The 18,050-nt window shown below is 38.3% G+C and overlaps 1 long non-coding RNA gene across 4 annotated transcripts in view; it reads right to left on the bottom strand.

Moving 5' to 3' along the window:
• Positions 1–18,050, bottom strand: part of LOC147599956 (uncharacterized) — a 502,172-nt gene that overhangs the window by 263,873 nt on the left and 220,249 nt on the right. For 3 of the 4 annotated variants that reach the window (XR_015259213.1, XR_015259210.1, XR_015259212.1), the window contains exons 8-9: positions 17,176–17,251; positions 4,533–4,585 (exon numbers count right to left, since the gene is read on the bottom strand). This is a non-coding gene — a long non-coding RNA (uncharacterized LOC147599956). The remainder of the gene's footprint in view (positions 1–4,532; positions 4,586–17,175; positions 17,252–18,050) is intronic. The other variant, XR_015259211.1, reaches the window with a different exon arrangement.

The raw sequence follows: 18,050 nt of genomic DNA, 5'->3' as shown, positions 1-18,050 counted from the left end.
TTAAAGGTTGTTTAGATACACATCTGCATCTCCAAGACAAAGTACTTGCTAATTACCTCATGTTTGCACTGTATTTTCAGGAAGGAAAAAGCTATATAAGTGCTAAGTGCTATTAATATCATCCCCTTCTATTTTTCTCTTTCAGCTTTTAAGTGAATATAGTGCCTGTGAAAGTTGTTGGATTGACAGCACTGTAGACTGAAGTCTAAAGTGCAGCACACCTGCTGAGCCAAACAGAACTAAAATGTACAAAAGCTTCTCATCACATTTTAAATACATGCTTCATTTAGTTATTGTTACATGGCTGGGTGTAATACTAATACTGAAAGTTTTGCTGCTCCCATTTATTTGTTCTAAACAGCAGTTCAAACTCTTTCTTTATTTTCTGTTTTCAAAAATAATTTCTTGGTGATGTGCAACACTCCAGAGACTGCTTCCCTGCCTTCAAAATCCTACATTACAATGGAACGCTGTTGAAGCGTAACTTCATGCTACTGCAGTCAGGTACAATGCTGCATCCTGGCATTCACTTTGCACATCACAGAGAAGTACATTAGCTAATCTCATACAGTTTTAGTACCGATCACACTAAGTGCTTGGCTGCAGAAATGCTACTCTGTATTATGATCTAAACCTGAAGCTAGGAGACTTGTGATAGAAGATCTGCTCCTTTAGTTAGAAATACTAGTGTTGCTTAGAAGACTAAGTTAATACTTAAACAATAATTCAACATTTCCTGAGAAAGGGGGCATTTTCTTTTGGTTTAAACACTCTAGATTTCCAGGAGTACAACCACTGAAGTGTTTGTGGGTTTTTTTTTTTTTATTTCCCTTTTAAAAAATTCTTTTTGGTCTACCTAAAGACAAAGCTTAGCTTCTGAGAAATCTCTCTTTGTACAAATACATTTGGCTCACTTACAAAGTTTCCCTGTGATTTCAGCTCGGGCCACGACTCCTTCCAGAAGACTGCCATTCCTGCTTTCTTGTAAACAGGTTCTCTGAATTACATAAAGATTTACTGGCTATAGGTTTCACACTCTCCTTTCACCCACTGTCTGCTTGCCTCCAGATGGGACTGTTTCAGATTTAAGTAAAGGGACTGATCCCCATTGAGTAGAATGAGCATGTGAGATGCAAAACACCTGCAGCATGTAGAGCTGCTACTACCAGCTGCTGTTTCAGATGCTTCCAGAACATTCTTTCACTTGTCTTGACAGGTCCTGAAAAGCAAATTTGGTGCCTGGGTCATTTTCAGCCCTGAGTAACTTCAAGACCTGGCACTTACAGCAAGTCATTCCTTAGCATTTACAGTTACTTTTCAGTTCAGGAAATTGCTCAGGGTTTCTTGTCAGGGCAGGTTGGTCTTTTATGATTTTCAGCCTGCTCCTTTCTATTTCGTCTTGACTTAATGTCATTAGTCTTCTTTCACAGAAACCTAAGCATTCTTTTCCTAATTTATCTAGATGGTACCCTGACAGCAACTCCCTTGATCAAGACTTTGCCATTTTATGTCTCTTCTCCCGTTAATCATTCTCTGAAATGAGATTGTAGTAAAAAAGAATTAAATCAAGTTTGACTGCCTTTAAATTTCTTGACTTTCTGGGATTCTCGATGCTCAGTCAGGCCAGGCTCTTTGGAGACACCGTGTCTTCTCTGGTTTACTAAACAGGCTGTTAGGCCTATTTTCCTATACTGGAGGGTCAAAGCAGGTTTTAACATTGGTGAAACTAAGTAGAGCTTTATAGAATGCAGCTATGACACCCAGACACCTCGCTGTTTGATAGTTCTCCCAAAAAGTATCTATCTTTGTCTATTTCTGGTTATACATTTAAAAAATTGAATCTGGAGGCAAAGTGGCTACATGATAATTTTTCTTGATTTTGCTTCCTGAAAACAAGAATTCTCTATTATGCAAAATGTCTAGACTGAACTCCAGGTTCCCAGCTGTCCTCTTTCCTTCAGATATTGATTTTCTATCACTTCATATGTGGAGAGAGGAAGATAAAAGACTAATGATTCGTTGGAAAGCAATATTAAAAAAAAAACTTTTTATAAATGTGGTCTGCACCTTATGTTTATATGCCTCATGTTTCATGAGGTCTGATTCTGAAATAAAATCTCCAGCTTGTACAATGCTGCAGGATCTCTTCTCAGCAAGATGAGATCCATCTCATACAGGTCAGACTTGTTCTCTGCTGCCAGCAGATTTCTGCAAGTTAAATTCTTAGTCCGTGTGTCTGAGGTGTCTGTGGCCTGGTCCGTAAAAGGCCAGCCATGCCCAACTTCTCAATTTCTCTGACCAGTGGAAGTCTCTACATTAAGACTAAAGTTCGTTTGTGAAGAACATAAAACTTTCATCAACCTGAGATGATAAAATAAACTGCCACAAAGGAATAAAACAATACCACAATATTTAGTACCGTCCACTTGAATGCAAGGCACATTTCTTTATGACTTTATGTCCAGAGGGTCCAGAGGAGGGCCATGAAGATGATCAGAGGACTGGAGCACTTCTCCTATGAGGACAGGCTGAGAGAGCTGGGGCTGTTCAGCCTGGAGAAGAGGAGGCTTCAGGGAGAGCTTATAGCAGTCTTCCAGTACCTAAAGGGGGCTTATGAGAAAGATGGGGAGAAACTCTTTAGCAGGACCTGTTGGGACAGGATGAGGGGTAATGGTTTTAAAATAGAGGGAGGTAGATTCAGATTAGATATTAGGGAAAAATTTTTTACACTGAGCGTGGTAGAACACTGGAACAGGTTGTCCACAGACATGGTGGATGCCCCATCCCTGGAAACATTCAAGGCCAGGCTGGATGAGGCTCTGAGCAACCTGATCTGGTTGGAGATGTCTCAGCTCCTTGCAGGGGGGTTGGACTAGATGATCTTTGAAGGTCCCTCTAACCCTAATGATTCTACGACTTTGCTGAATACTTTTTGCTGGATACAACACGGATATAAGATGAGCCTAAACAAGAAGTGTTATTGATCACCTGCGCACAACTTGGGTAAAAGTAGGAAGAAAAAATGACATGATAGACGTGCAGTCACATTATTTGGTTCAAGGCCAGAAGGTGCTGAGGTTTACAATGCTCGACATGTTATAGGAATTTGTGCGTGTGTGTGTGTACAAAATAATTCTAAGACTACATACAAACCTACATATGTATAGAACAGGGGAAAAAAAAAAACAAAAAACCCCACAAAAAATACCACCCTACATTACGACTTTTGCATTTGTGCTTAAGCCAGAAATTATCATCCAGCTTTGTCAAACACCACTGATTTTACAAGAAATAGGTTTACAGTCTGCTAAATTCAAGGCAAATCATCATCCAGTTTCTTGTAGTACAAATGACTGCATTTAAAGCATGTTCTTGCTATTAGGTCTAACACATTACAAGACCAAAATGTTCTGTATCTCATCTCAAATTTTCAAACAATCCAATATCCAGGCTATATATAGATATATTCTTGCTGTTCAATCTCTTAAAAATCAATCAATATTAATGTGTCTGCCTTAAACTTTTAAGGTCATTGTCTCCCTTCTGACATCTTTAACTACATCAACATCACATTATATCATTATATACTCATGAAGCAATGTACTTTTACATTTTTGCAAGATAATGTCTCTTTTGTGTTTCGGTTTTTATCATAATATAAATCGTTAAATGTAATTTGCATATCTTTTGTTTAGTGAAGGAGACGCCCATTTAAGACTTTGTCATTCTAATACATAGACTTAAAAGTGGATGACTTTTTAAAAGAAATGCACCAAAATATTCCAATTTATTCTTCAACTGAAGTGGCTGCTGCATGAGTAAATTAGTAAATTCCCTTAACAATACACTTGCTAACAATTATGGTCTGCCTGCCTTGAGCTTGCTTCACAGTAGGGCTGCCATCTGTTGAAAAAGTCCATTCATGGATTTTAAAGGGCAATTTATAGGTTTTTATTTTAAACATTACAAAATGCTTCTTTGCTCTTCACCCATCCCTCCACTTATTCTGTCTTTTCTGCCCTATATTCATCTTTCTTTCCACCCTGCTTAAGAGCACCGGTTTACTTCCAACATTGAACTGTCTCTGCACCAGCAGCCACATCACAGCAAAAGGTTTTCAGGTGCGTTCGATCCTGAGGCAAGTCTAGCCCATTTTTAATGGCTGAAGTGCTCAAGCAGAGAAAAGGGAGGACACTTATGGAGAGGAATGGACAGAAATGAACAGGATCAATCAAGAAATTCAAAAGCAGCCATGAAGGAGAAAAATCAAGACGATGAATGGAAAAGGGATGCTAGGAGCCCCAGCTCTGGATAGATGGATATTTCATGAAATCCTTCAATAAATAGGGAACCTCTAGGGAAATTCAACACCTGGCAATCTTAGTGGATAGTGGTGCTGCAAAGAAAGCATAATGTTCACCCCTCTGGTAAATTCAAGCAATTAAACCCCCTCAAAAAAAAAGGCCCTCTTAGGCTTTCTGCCCAGTAAACTCTCAGTGAAAAGCAACTTTAATAAATGTTATAAATCTCACCTCTGAGCCAACAGGAAATTCAAATGTTTGCATATGCAGGAGCCAGGGAGCTGCTGAAACAAAAGGTAAATGTGTATATTAGAAGAAGTTATGCCTGTACTCTGGCTGGACAGCAGCAGAAGCATGAGGACCACAGACACGCCAGGTTTTCGAAAGCATCCTTTCTGGTGCTGCCTTTGACCATTTCTCTTTGTGTGACACTAGAGTTCTCCTTTCTTTGGGAGTGGACAAATTTGTTTTGTGATGAGTTTGCTGGCTCTATGAATTCAGGATTACTCCTCATCACGCAACATTATTGGAAAGCAGTTTTGAGTTTCAATGTTTTAGATATAAAACTAAATAAAGAAATGACAACAAATATCTGTGGTTTGTAAAATGAAAAGATCAAAGAAAACAGACTGCAGAGAATTTTTTATCAACACTCTGACAAGGGGTGTTAGTTTTAATAAACAGTAAGAATTTTAGGCCATTATTAAGTATGAGATGCAGTCTCAGCTGTGTTTCTAATTTCCTTTTTTGCCTTTACTGCTGTTATATAAAGCTCTGTAGTGACGAAAAACATTTATTGAAAAAATCTGAGCGCACCGTTCAGGATTACGTTACTTCACCCACACAGAGCCTTTCTAGCCAATGAGAAATATTTCTTTATCCACCCTCCATGGTGCCAAGAGCTGCAGACATATTCTGCGTACGGGACAAACCTCTGGACAGAGATGCACTTGTATGAGTGAATAAGAATATTGTTATTGGGTCTGAAGACTAAATGATCATGGAATGCTGTTTGTTTTGATTGTTCTTCTTTTAAAGCTGTAGATAAACACAGACCGACCTTTGTGCACATTTTTAAAAAGTGAATTTAAGAATATAAAAACAACACACATTTGGCAACATATCCTGTGAGAAAGAGGTTTTCTGAAAAGTTTCTGGTAACATATTGTCTACCAAGCTATATTTTTTGTCTACCACACACTCTACGTGGTGTGCCACACACTTATGGAAACACAAAAGGCCATGCAAATTAAGATGAAGAAAAAGTGAAGGACAGATAGAAGGCTGGATGGAAATGAATTATATTTGCCACCTGAATTATTCACAGGAATCAGGACAGAGGCCTGTTCATTCCTCCACTCCTAATTCTGGAGGCCTTTCAGGTGGACAGAGAGGGTCAGTATGAGAGAAGTCTCTCAAGGGATCTCTTCATCACCCTTGAGAAAAGGCTGAGAATTAATTACTTTACTACAAGATGGGCACAAGGAATGAGTCCCTCTTTGTTACAATGACTCCATCTGTGGCTTTCCACCTACAGTATTTTTCCTTAGGGGATTATCAAGATTATTAGTAATTATTACTAGTAAACCATTACTATGAATAATGGTAATTACAGTATCATTTAAGGACCCTACTTATAATCACTGTGGAAAACTTATGAGCACAGTGAAGACCAAGGCTTTGCAACAGCACATCCAAATCTCATAAGAGAAAATGAACAAGCATAGTTATACTCCAGAGAGCACGACACTCAAAGCCTTTAATCCCTAAACTGCCAATGGCAGCATCAAATTCAGTGTTTGTCCACAGACAAATGACTGACAAATGTTAGCAACGATTTTTGTTTTAAAAGAAAATAAAAATAAAACAGTATTTTTTTTTCCTCTTTAAATTTTACAGTCCCACTTCTAGCTCCAAAAAGTTCTGGTTGTGTGACATCTCTGATTACAGTAAATATTGTGTATAAAAAGCAGTGCAGATCCAGACCCCAAATGGATCATGGATGCATGGAGAACATTCAACCATTATGGATATTCCACAGAAGTGGAATTAAGGAAATAAGGTTTTTTCTAATCCATTTGGCTTGATCTGTGTCCTTTATTCAATAGAGGTGTAGTTTTTCATTTAACAGACAGCCAAGCCCTACCTGTTACAAGCTAATGCCAAACATGTGCTCAGAGTGCACGCACCTTAATATTCCCACTTTTCACATTTGTTTTTAAGGTTTCCTCTCAGGAACACATACCCTCCCTTCTCCCTTTGTCTCTTCACATTAGCTCTAAATCCTTGTCTATCTTGCTTTCCATCTTCAGAGTCACGACAGAACTTTTCTAAAAGTACTCTGCTGACAATTTCTGATCTGGTTTTCCACTAAGATAAGCAGAACTGCATTTATAACTCCATAACTTTAGTTTACAACAATATAAAATGTTGTAAGGTTTTATTTTTAAAGGAAGGCCTTTTCTTATCTTAACATGAGATATGAAGTCACGTATTTGTTTTTTCACATGTATATAATATACACTATGCATACATATATACCTATTATACACGTATATCATTACAAATTGACAGATACTTCTGACAAAACAAGAAAAGAGGGCCTTTCATGCCATAAAAAAATGGTATTTGCAACTGCAGTCCAGAATATACTGCAAAGGGTATGAAAGCGTGGATAGTTCTATTTCAAAGAAAAACTTTTTCCAATATAACATGCTGCAGCTGTGTTTGTTAGAGATCCTGTTCATGGAGGTCACTGTAAGAAACTCAGCACTACCTTAGCGAAGGTGCACTCTGCACAAAAATACCTTTCCCTCTGCATTAGAGGAGGAATTGCAGGTCAGATGCTCACCAGCACATCCATCAAAGCAAAAAAAAAAATTTTCATAAAACTACATTTAAGAACCTCAAATCACTCCAGAAAAATGACAGAAGCAGGTTATCCAACCTCTTTATTACTCTGGCATTATATGACTTAATTTCTGGTGCAATCCACATGCAGCTGAATTTCCATATACAAGCCCTAATTCTTGGCTGTCAAGACCCACATACCAGTTCACATTAATTTAACAACAGTACAGGGCTAAGAAAGATAAGCCTTCAGGGCTGGAAACGTCTGACAACCACTGTATCAAAGCTTGTAGAATGTGCAGAGCAATAGCCAGTTAGGCCAGCTCCGCTATCTTAAGTACAGAATCTTTCCTAATGTCTTATTCCTAAAAATTAGGTAGGCCTGATAGGCCTTATCTATTTGCATAGAAAAGACTACTGTCTGCGTCTTTCATGTTGCCTATGTTAAGTAACTTTGAAATTAATCTTACCACAAGTAAGGTACTTACTAAGGAGGGAAAAATGTGCACAAGGCGAAGTTCTATTCATTACAACTACACAATTTTGGAGTTTGGTTTATAGCTTTAGGTTTTTTAACTAGATTTCCACAAACCATTTTTGTTTGTTTTTCCCTGGTGTGGAAAGAAAAGCAAAACTTCAGTAAAGAGCCGCTTTGGATCTGAAACTTTGTATGACAATATTTTGGAATTTTTCAGTTTTGACTCATGAAAATTGTAATGTTATTATACGCTCCCATTCCTGTGTGACATCTCAAGATACCTCTCAGGACTTCCAAGAAGCAAGAGTGTTCTCCAAAAGTAGAAATCAAATGTAAAAAAATACAATTGTTGAGATTTAAGCCACAAAGTCACTTGAAAGTTTGCTCATTTTTAATAACCGATGCATACTTAGTGCCCTCGTTCTGCATCAGCCATGAAAACAGACATAAGACACATTCTTTGCTTTGTTGCTGTATGAGATCCTGTCTACATTAAACGTTTTTGCTGGGTCCTTAAGCATTAAGTTAGGCAGAGAGAGTATGACAGACAAGTTGCTATTTCAGACTTGAAACAGCACCTGGAGGGCCAAGACCTTTCACAGTTTAATAGTGGACAGAGAATCACGGCAGTGATCAGGGTCATGTGGTGGGTGAGGCAATCACTGATACTGAAATATCAGATGTCACCGTGACAGCTGTAATAACCAGGGCTTATTTCCTTCAGCTAAAAAACATCCACAGAATATGGTGAATACACTGCTGCAATAGGTACCTTTTCTATCTTTGTTTCATGCTATAAACATTTTAACTCCTGACGGCTCACTCTAAGAATAGAGCAACTAACCCATACAATGCATTTCACATTATAGGGGAAGTATGACAGAAGAAGAGGATTTTTTTTTTAAATCTTGAGAATTTAGCAGAAAAGTTATTATTTGCTTGTTATTGCCAATTCATTCCTCTGAGATAAAATAACTTAGTTACTAGAGGATCCCAAGGAGACAGCTGGCAGCAACGAACAGAACAACATTCAATCCACAGCAAGTGTACATCATAAAACAGGCGCCACTGGATTAAAAAGTAACCTTAAACTGTTTAGTGTACACAAAGGCAGCCTAGTCAAAACACTTCAACAATGATTTAAAATCTCAAGTTAGAGGCCAGTTTCAACCTTCAGGGAAGCCTCCTCTATTCATAAGGAGCTTAACTAATCATAACTTTCCATGACTTATCAAAACTGGATGCAGTGTGTTGCAGCATGATAACTGAGCTCTGGAAATGTAACAAAAGATGCCTTTTTAATAAAAATAATGCTGAGAATAAACCCCAAATTTTAATCTTTGAACTTGGTGGGGGGAAAACATCCTGTTACTCATTAAGTGTTTCCATTAGCATGCAGGGACTCTTAGCTGAGCAGCTCCTGTTCATGTTACTGAGTGATGTGTAGGGCAGCACGTGCCCCAGGAAAGGAGCAGATTCCTGAAATCCAGTCCCAAGATGCTAAATAAAGTGCATCACCAGGAAATAGAACCCCCAGTATCAGACACACTTCATTTCTGTACACAGCTAGCAATGGAAATAGGTAAGTCTACGTGAAACATAATATCACTTTCAGTTGATCTAATTCCTCAGTATTAACAACCTAATGTTTAAGAAACCATGTAGTATTTACTTTTTAAGGTGATAAATACTCTAGCGGTAAGAAAGCTTCAGAGTGAGGGCTAAATAAAGCCCAAAAAGGACCAGATTTCTATCTGTACGTTCTTCAGTGTAGTTCCAGATGCATTAAGACCTCAGCAGAGACCTGTAAGTATTACGTACGGCTTTATTTTATCTTCCAGAAAAAAAAAAGAGGGGAAAAAAAAGTATGAAAGAATGAAGCAGTGCCAAATGCTACAAGAAAGGCTTAATAAATAGAGCCCAGGGTCACAATGTTGCTCTTATTTGCCCTGAAATATATCACTGAACTTCTGTATATTCAGATTTGTTTACATTATAAATGTACTAAATGAGCTAATTATAGTGATCATAATTTACAATTAAAAACAAACAGTCAGAAATTTCAAAGGCTTTCAATATCTTTTCTTTAATCATTCACCCAGGCTCAAAATATGCATTTTTTAGATTAAAGCATTAAAGTTGCTAATTATATTCTCAGAAGTAACAATTATTTCTTTACCCTTTTACTACCTTCTTCTGGCAACAAAAAAAAAATGTCAGCACTGATTTAATTTTTTGTTATTACAGGATTAAAAGAAGTTTCTAAAATGCAATTAAATGTGCCCTATAGCTATAGTAACTTTCCTATCAGCATCCAAAGCCTCTTCACTAAAACAACAGCATAAAAAAATTATTCAGACTTTCTAGACATACTTTTTTTCTCCTTTTATAACACATTCCTTTGGTGATTATCTCCAATGACAACTCAACCATCTTAATGAGACTCTGTGCACATCTAGATCTCGGTGAAAGCAGATTAATAGAGAAAATGAAAGTTAAAGAGGCTGTTAGTGTGCAAAACCCTGCACATGTCAAGCACTGGTTCTTCACCTTTGGGAGCTTAGTTCAAGCTCACCCTGAGGCCCTAAGTGAAAAGTTCAATAGTCTCAAATATGTCCCTACTTGACGTATCACAAAATCAATTATTTTATGGTGGTACATTTGGTAACCCATGTTCAGACAGAATCAAGTTTTTCCCATTGGGAATTCACCAATTATCTACTCAGTGAATTATTCTCAGATAAAAGAGAAATACCTGCTGTCAGCAGGAGTTTCTCATTATACTGCCTATCAGTTTAGCAGTTGATCTGTTTTGGAACAGTAATGCTGCACTCAGACCATGCACCATTAGCCACTGTGCCATCACAGCGATGCGTGGTGACAAGACACCAAAGCATGATTCAGTGTCCAAATCTGTACTGTTCTGGAAAAGAAAAACAATCATTGCAAGCAACCAAAATTATGCCAGAGAAAAACTGTAGCAAGGCATGTCACTGAAAATTCTACAGTTGCTCAAGGATTTAGTTTCCTCTAGATAACCCCAAACGGTAAGGCCCTGCATTTAATTTTCACAGTTGTGAACACTATTTTCTAATTGCCATCAACAGCGTGCTTGGCCCAGGCTGCAGGAGCATGCTTATCCACCCTATTAGTAGCACTCCTAAATCTACATTTTGTGTTACTTAATGTGATATGCCTCTTCCTGGAGTTGATATATTTTTGTTAATTATTTAAAATTGTTTCCAATCTAAATACACAGAATTTTCACATAAGTGAGTGCCAGTCTAAATAATAAATACAAGTCACTGAGTGGCTTAGACATGGAATATGCACTCTGTATGCTGGTGCATGACTGCTTACATCAAGGCCCACTCATTGCAAAGGACCATTTCATACCCTGCAGTGGTCTGTCCAAACTAAGTTCAGTTTGCTCAGTCTAATTTTCAGCAGTCAGAATTTTGATTCATAAAACCACCAGCAACAAAATTAATGTTAACCAGGATCCTTTGTCAGACTTGGCTAATGGCATACACATTCATTGTCCCTGAAAGGGATCACTCAGTCCTAGGACCAAAGTCAGCACTGATACTGTCCATGTTTTAGTCATTTTGTAGAATCTATTTTGCTTTAAAAAGACATCTTTCAGATAAAAATATTCCAGGGTTTTTTTTTAATAGTGGACGATTAAACAGAATTTTGATCTTATTGTCTCTAAAGTGGAAATGTCTAGATATGAGCAGTGAAAATGATGGGGGCCTAAAGGGAAATCCCAATGTGCGAAGATTAAAAAGACAGAGACTGCCCAAATAAAGGATGATGTAGTAGAGAAAGAGCACATAATGAAGGATAGAAAGACAAGAAGTCAAAATTCCTATTTACCCTTACGCATAATACAGGAACATAAGGACATGCAATGTCACTGAGACGATATAAATTTTAAAAGAGTGCCAGTACAAGTTTTAATCATATTGACTTCTCACTACTGCTCAGATAATTTACACTTTCCCAGCTATAAAATGGGGATAATATTCTTGGCTCCCCCCATACAAAAAAAAAAACCAAACACCTCGTCAGGGAAGTATTCAGATAATTCTATAATGAAGAATGTCATTGAAAACAGGAAAAAGAAATTAGTAATTCCAAATGCAGTGCAAGTTTGGATTACATTAGCTGGCACAGTGGACAATAAATAAGGCCTAAACTTAGGCAATGAGGTTAAAAAGAACTATTCAACACCTTCCTTATTCCCTGCGATCACCACTCTTATGTGCAAAATGAGGCAAAAATAATACACGATTCGTAAATAAGGATGCTACTGTAACACAGACCTGAGGGAAGCTGACTTAGGTTTCTAGGACCATCCTTTAAATTGGGAGTGCCTGATCCTGCAACCTAAATGACTTGCAATGTATTTTTTAACACACAGTTACCAACAAGTTATCATTTCTAAAAAAAAAATAATCTAACTATTAAGTTGATTGTTTGCAAAATAAATGGAAATGCTTTCATTGCTTCTCTAGAGAGATGGAAAAAATTTTGTTTGTGGCCTTTGATTCTGTGAGCATTTAGTGAATTTCTCATAGGAAAAATGCACTGCTAGGAGCACTTCAATTCCTACATTCCTCTAGTGAACTCTAGCAAGAAGCCCACTCAAAGCTCATGCTTAGGTTACTGCATCTTGCCAAGCAGACTCTTTCTTCGTCAGGACCAGAAACATGCCCATTAAAACAGTCCTGAAGAACGATGGACAATTCAGGATTTCACAAGTGCAGAAACTAATGTACCTGCTCTAATTTAAGGAGGCCTCTGGACAGTCAACGGGCCAAAATCTTGATGGAAAGATTTTTAAGAGTAAACAAATCGTCTAAAACAAAACAAAGGAGTAAGTGTTTCAAAAATTATAACATATCCTTCATTTAATGTGTAGTCCTGAACAAAGGGGACTTACAGCAGGCTACAAAAGCTAATTTTTCTTTTAGAGTATAGCTGGTATAACACAGCACATGCTTTTTTGTAACAGCTTAGTGGGACTACTTACTGATATGCAGATGGATTTGAAAATATAAAACCTCAAGTTAAATTTCTGGATGAGATGGCTACAGCACAAACTGCGCTTCTCATACCTTCCTCTGGTAGGTTAGATGAGATGAACTGGGACGTGTCAGAAAGGCCAAAGCATGAGATGCTGCATCTAACAGAAGGGAGGGTAAGATACTACGAAAAATTTATTCACCAAAAGAGTTATTGAGCACTGGAACAGGCTGCCCAGGGAAGTGGTTGAGTCACCATCCTTGGAGGTATTTAAAAGACACATAGATGTGGTGCTTAGAGACATGGTTTAGTGGCGGACTGGGCAGTGTTCGGTTTACAGTTGGAGTCGATGATCTTAAGGGTCTTTTCCAACCTAAATGATTCTATGATTCTATATATGTTGTCCTGAGATGTTGGACTGTTACCTGGGGAAAGTCAACTATCCTATCATCGTCCCTTCTGAGCTTCACTGGTACCTCAGGATGAACTCTAAAATGTACTTCCATCCATCACTCCAAAAGACATGAACGGTTCTGCTAGAGTAAATCAATGTCAGATCACGAACCTGGCTGATGATCATCTGGCAGGAATACGGACTGCCCATCACCTGTAGGAAATGTTTGGTGGGAATGATTGGAGGCAACATGCAACTGGCAGATCCTTATCTACTGAAGGTAAAAGGGGTGCCATTTGTATTGTAGGCAAATTGCCCAACCGTGTCAAAACAAAATCCTACTGAGACCATCTATAGGTTCAGAGCAGCATTCACAACTATTCTCCATATTCACTGGTATTCCTCAATTCAGGCTGAATCTGGACACTTATATCATACAGGATTGCTCTCTGAATAAAGGATTCATAAACCAAAATGTGTTCAAACTATACATGCAAAACTCTCCTGCATGATACAATTTTCTATTGTTACAATCTTCAGAAAATAAAATCCACCTTGTCCAACTGTTGACAAAAAGCAATGAAAAGGATCATGTCACAAGGGTGCTAAGATATCTAGAGAAGGGACTAGTAAGGAAATTTTATTAAGAAATTTCCCAAGTCTCCTGTCTACATTGTCATACCTCGGCGACTTTATCTAGAGTTTAAAAGGCAAGAATCCATTACAGAAAAAGTCCATAGCATAATTAGAAAACAATCAACGCTTTTTCTCATGCTGATTTTTTCTTCACTTTAAACTGCTTCATTGACTTTAATTAAACTTGCCCTAGGTTATTAATATAGCAAGTTGCAGAAACATTTTAAAATTAAATAAAATAAAACCATTTTTCTTGTCAGGAGGGTTTTTACCAGCTTGCTTACATGTGCCAGACTTCTGATTTAGAGGACTTTTAAACGATTAGAAATGCTGTATGTAATACTGCAAGACTCTGTTTTTGCTCTTGAATTAAAATGACCTCCCACTGCCACAGTAAGAGTCACAGAATTAAATTGTTGAGATTCTCTCCACTGCTCTAGCTTCACTGCAGAATTCCTTTGCTGGTTTCTGAAAAATGGTATGAAGCTATCATCACAGACTTTTATACCAACCCCATTCCCAGTTTTGTCTAAGGCCAAAGAAAAGGAACGTTGTATATTTAGGATACTGGCAATTTCCATGCCAATAGCTCAGGCCAAGGTTAAAAGTACATGTCACAGATTTTGGAGGAATAAAGAGATGGGCTGTGACCTGCCCTGGCCTGGGCCTGGCTCATGAGAATATGAACAGAAGTCACAAGAATGAGAGTGAATGGAATAACTTCTAAAATATAATCAAGAGAAAAGGTGGGAACAACTGTATCGAATATATTCCAGCCTGGAGTCACAGATATTATGTCTCCAATAGAATACGCATATAATATGGTAATTGCCATTTGTTATGTCTTGAATATACACATAATGCTGATGAGAAGTGAAGAGTTTTCCTAACTGGTAAAGATATACAGGGCAAGTAATTTATAATAAGATACAGACTCTACTTATGTCAGCTCAAGCTGTTTAATACCACAACAGAATTACACCATAGTTTATGGACATTTTCCTTCACCAAAGTCCTTGAGAACTTTCCATTAACTTCAATAGTTGCCAGAACAGGCCCGAGAGCAGGAAATGAAGAAATATACTGTACCCAAATGAAACTGTAGTGGGATTTTAGGTAGGCAGAATGTAATTATTCACACTTGAATCTAGACAGAGCATTAGGTTTATATCCACATTCCGGCAAACATATAATGACATACATAACAATCAAGGGGAGCAGGGCTACTGGCTCTCCTCTCAGTTAAAAGATAAGACTTGAAAAAGGACAAAATACTAATACTTATCATTTTTATATTCATTAATGTAGATGAGGACAGCAAGAAGCACTGAAAAAGATAATGGATTCTCTTACAAATGTACTGGATTATAAAATAACAAAAAATTCCAAATCTTGTAATAGAACTGCATTACACTCTAGCAAAGTGGATCCATTTCTGAGGTGGAACATGACAGCTTTTTAACTTTCTACAACAGCATATGACAGAAGAATACTACATTCAGTTGATACCGTAGGGCGATTTATGGAGGCAGAATGTAATAATATCAATTGAGTTTCAGAAAAGACACTGTGACTAATCTTACAAAAAATGCTATGGGATGTTTAATAATCCTGGTGGGTCAGAAGTCGTTCTTCAAAAAATTCTCTTAAGACTGATTGTTATTAAAGTATGTACTGCATTTTGTTCATTTTTCATTTAACTATGTAGTCTAAAACTGCTGTCAAGTGCAAATACTTGAGTTGTAATTGGATACCCATACAAATGGAATAGAGGCACCAACTCTCAACCAAAATTGCAGAATCATAGAATATTTAAGGTAGTAAATGCCCTTTGAAGAGCCACAAGACAACCATCTGTCCACATCTCTTGAGCTATCCCTATCAATTCTCATTGGTGTTTATTGTTCCATTAATCAAAAGTAAAGCAGCAGAAATAACACAGCACACTAGAACTCCTTCCTTGCACTCACTCTGTAATCTTCCTCTATTACCTCCCTTCAGCATTAAGGCTATAGTGCTTATTCATTAAGCTATGAGTGGTAATTTTGAGGAGATTGAAGTGAGCAGAGAGGAAGGGAGAACATAATGTATATAGTTAAGGGGCTTGACTCAAATCCCTTAGAAATTAGCAGAAGTCTATGTTTTACTTACATTGCCTCCGTATTAGTCCTAGCAGAGCAGCAGAGAGGTTTCTGCAGTACTTCTCTCACTGTCTGCATAAAGGCTGCAGTGGTATATGCTTGAAGTCCCAGTTTGAGCCTACACAATTTTACAGAGATGAGAAAGAAACATACACCATTCCGCGGCTCTGATGTATTCTGTAAGACTACAACATGCAGCTCTCCTGCTTTATTAACACTGGCTCCCTGTGCAGGCTGAGGCCTCCATGGGGCTGGGAGCGTGGAGGCCCAACGGGATGGCAGGGCAGGGACTGGCAGCCAGGGCCCATCCGACCCCCAGCCAGGAGAGGGGCAGGTTAGGGCTGCTGGAGCAGCCGGAGCCCCAGGCATCAGGCATCTCCCTGGGTACAGGGATGGGCCAAGGCTAGGCCAGGATGTGGGCCTGCAGGGGGCCTCGGCTCAAGTGGGGCCCATGGCCGGGCAGGGCAGGGCTGTGGGGAGCTGGAGATGGGTCCTACTGTGCTGTGGCTGGGGCAGAGGTGACAGCCCTGAGGGCCAACATGGCGTCCTGTCTGTGGGGAGGGTGAGGGAGCCCTGACCGGGCTTCTCTGGGCCAGTGAGGCCTGGTGGTGCCCTCAGGCCCCTGATACTTAAGAATTAAAAAAATGAAGAAAACAAACAAATCTTACACTCATTTTGTTTCATAGGACTTCCCTTCTTTTAATTGTGTATTTTCCCTTGCATTTTCCCCTGCATTTTCTTTATGATTCAAACTCTACTAAGTCATGGCTTTCAGTACTGCACTCAGCTCTTTTCAGTTCACCATTGTTAAAGAGAACGAATGAAAAAGTAATGTTTGTGATTTTTCAAAGGCTATCCAAATGGGCTGAGATCCACTTATATGGTATCCATTCCTCAGCTTCACAAAAACCAATATTTTTATAACTCTGGAAAATTTGCTCCACCTGAAGGTTTGGCTAACACTAGCATTTTCATCCCAGATTTTGGGCTTCCTATAATGCCATAAAGTTTTTGTTAACAAACCCATGAGTTCCTTAAAGAACTTTTCTCAGAAGGTAAATAGTAAGATGTTTAATGTATACAGTATGTCAGGTTTGGTCCCAATATCTTTCTTATGGCTCTCAGCCTTTTCCACCGCACGATACAGTATGTGGCAGAGACCACCCAGCAATTATTTTTTCACTGTATTTCATATTACCTCTTTGTTAAGCTTAGTTGTAGACTTCAACTCCATAAGGTAAAACATTCCCAGATACTTAATACCCTGTGGTTTTCAATCTCTATTTAAACCCTGCATTATCCACTGATCATACAATATGTTCAGGGACATAAACTCCAACTTACCTCAGTTGATTCGCCATTCAGATACGCTTGCAAAACTCTCAGCTAGCTTCCACAGATTTTTTTAATGTTCTAGGAGCTGAAATAAAAATACTATTTATACTGTATGATACTTATAAGAGGTGAATAAACAATGCATAGCAAATAACTTAGAAAACTATTGTTTACTAAATACCCATGAGGTGATCGTGATTTCCTTGAATTTACTCAATATTCTCCAGCTGTTACCATTTTTACTCATTGCTTTTGTACTTATATATTTCTAATGTTCAATAGTCTTTAGCCAATCTATGTAGTACAGCTCTGATAAATGTGCCTGAGTAGTGACTTTTAAAATTTTCACCAGTAAAATCTGAGCATGTAACTTTGGTGATATTAATATTTGTCTTGGCTTTGACAAACGTCTGTGCAATGGTTTCTGAACTAGTTGCAACCACACTTGGATGTACTAATGCAGCAGAACTGGAAGCAGCACAGCATCATCAGCACGATGCTATCCCTGATTAATTACCACCATCAAGATGGAGAATGTATTAGCTCAGGTGCAGCATCATTTGACTGTGCTCTCTTGCTTTCAAAACCCAAGCTAGTAACATCTTACGATGCTGCCACACTCCCTATGGATGTATTATCCCCTCTGGAATTAGCTTGTTATTATTTGTGCTGTGCTCCAACATGCAGCACTGTGGTAACGGTACCATGTTTTCTGGCTGCCGGTAGAACCTTCAAAGTCAGTTCTTCTAGGGCTTTCATAGACAAAAATACAGAGTTGACAAGAACATGAACTACCCTACTATTCTGGGACAAAATTTAAATACATATAACTCATAGGACAGTCTGGGGATGGAATTATTCCAAAGTTACATATATCTGTGAAA

Source organism: Chlamydotis macqueenii, chromosome 8 (assembly GCF_036417535.1).
Source record: "Chlamydotis macqueenii isolate bChlMac1 chromosome 8, bChlMac1.mat, whole genome shotgun sequence".
Taxonomy (NCBI): domain Eukaryota; kingdom Metazoa; phylum Chordata; class Aves; order Otidiformes; family Otididae; genus Chlamydotis; species Chlamydotis macqueenii.
Note: the sequence above shows the minus strand (reverse complement) of the source record. Positions and strands in the feature narration are given on the sequence as shown.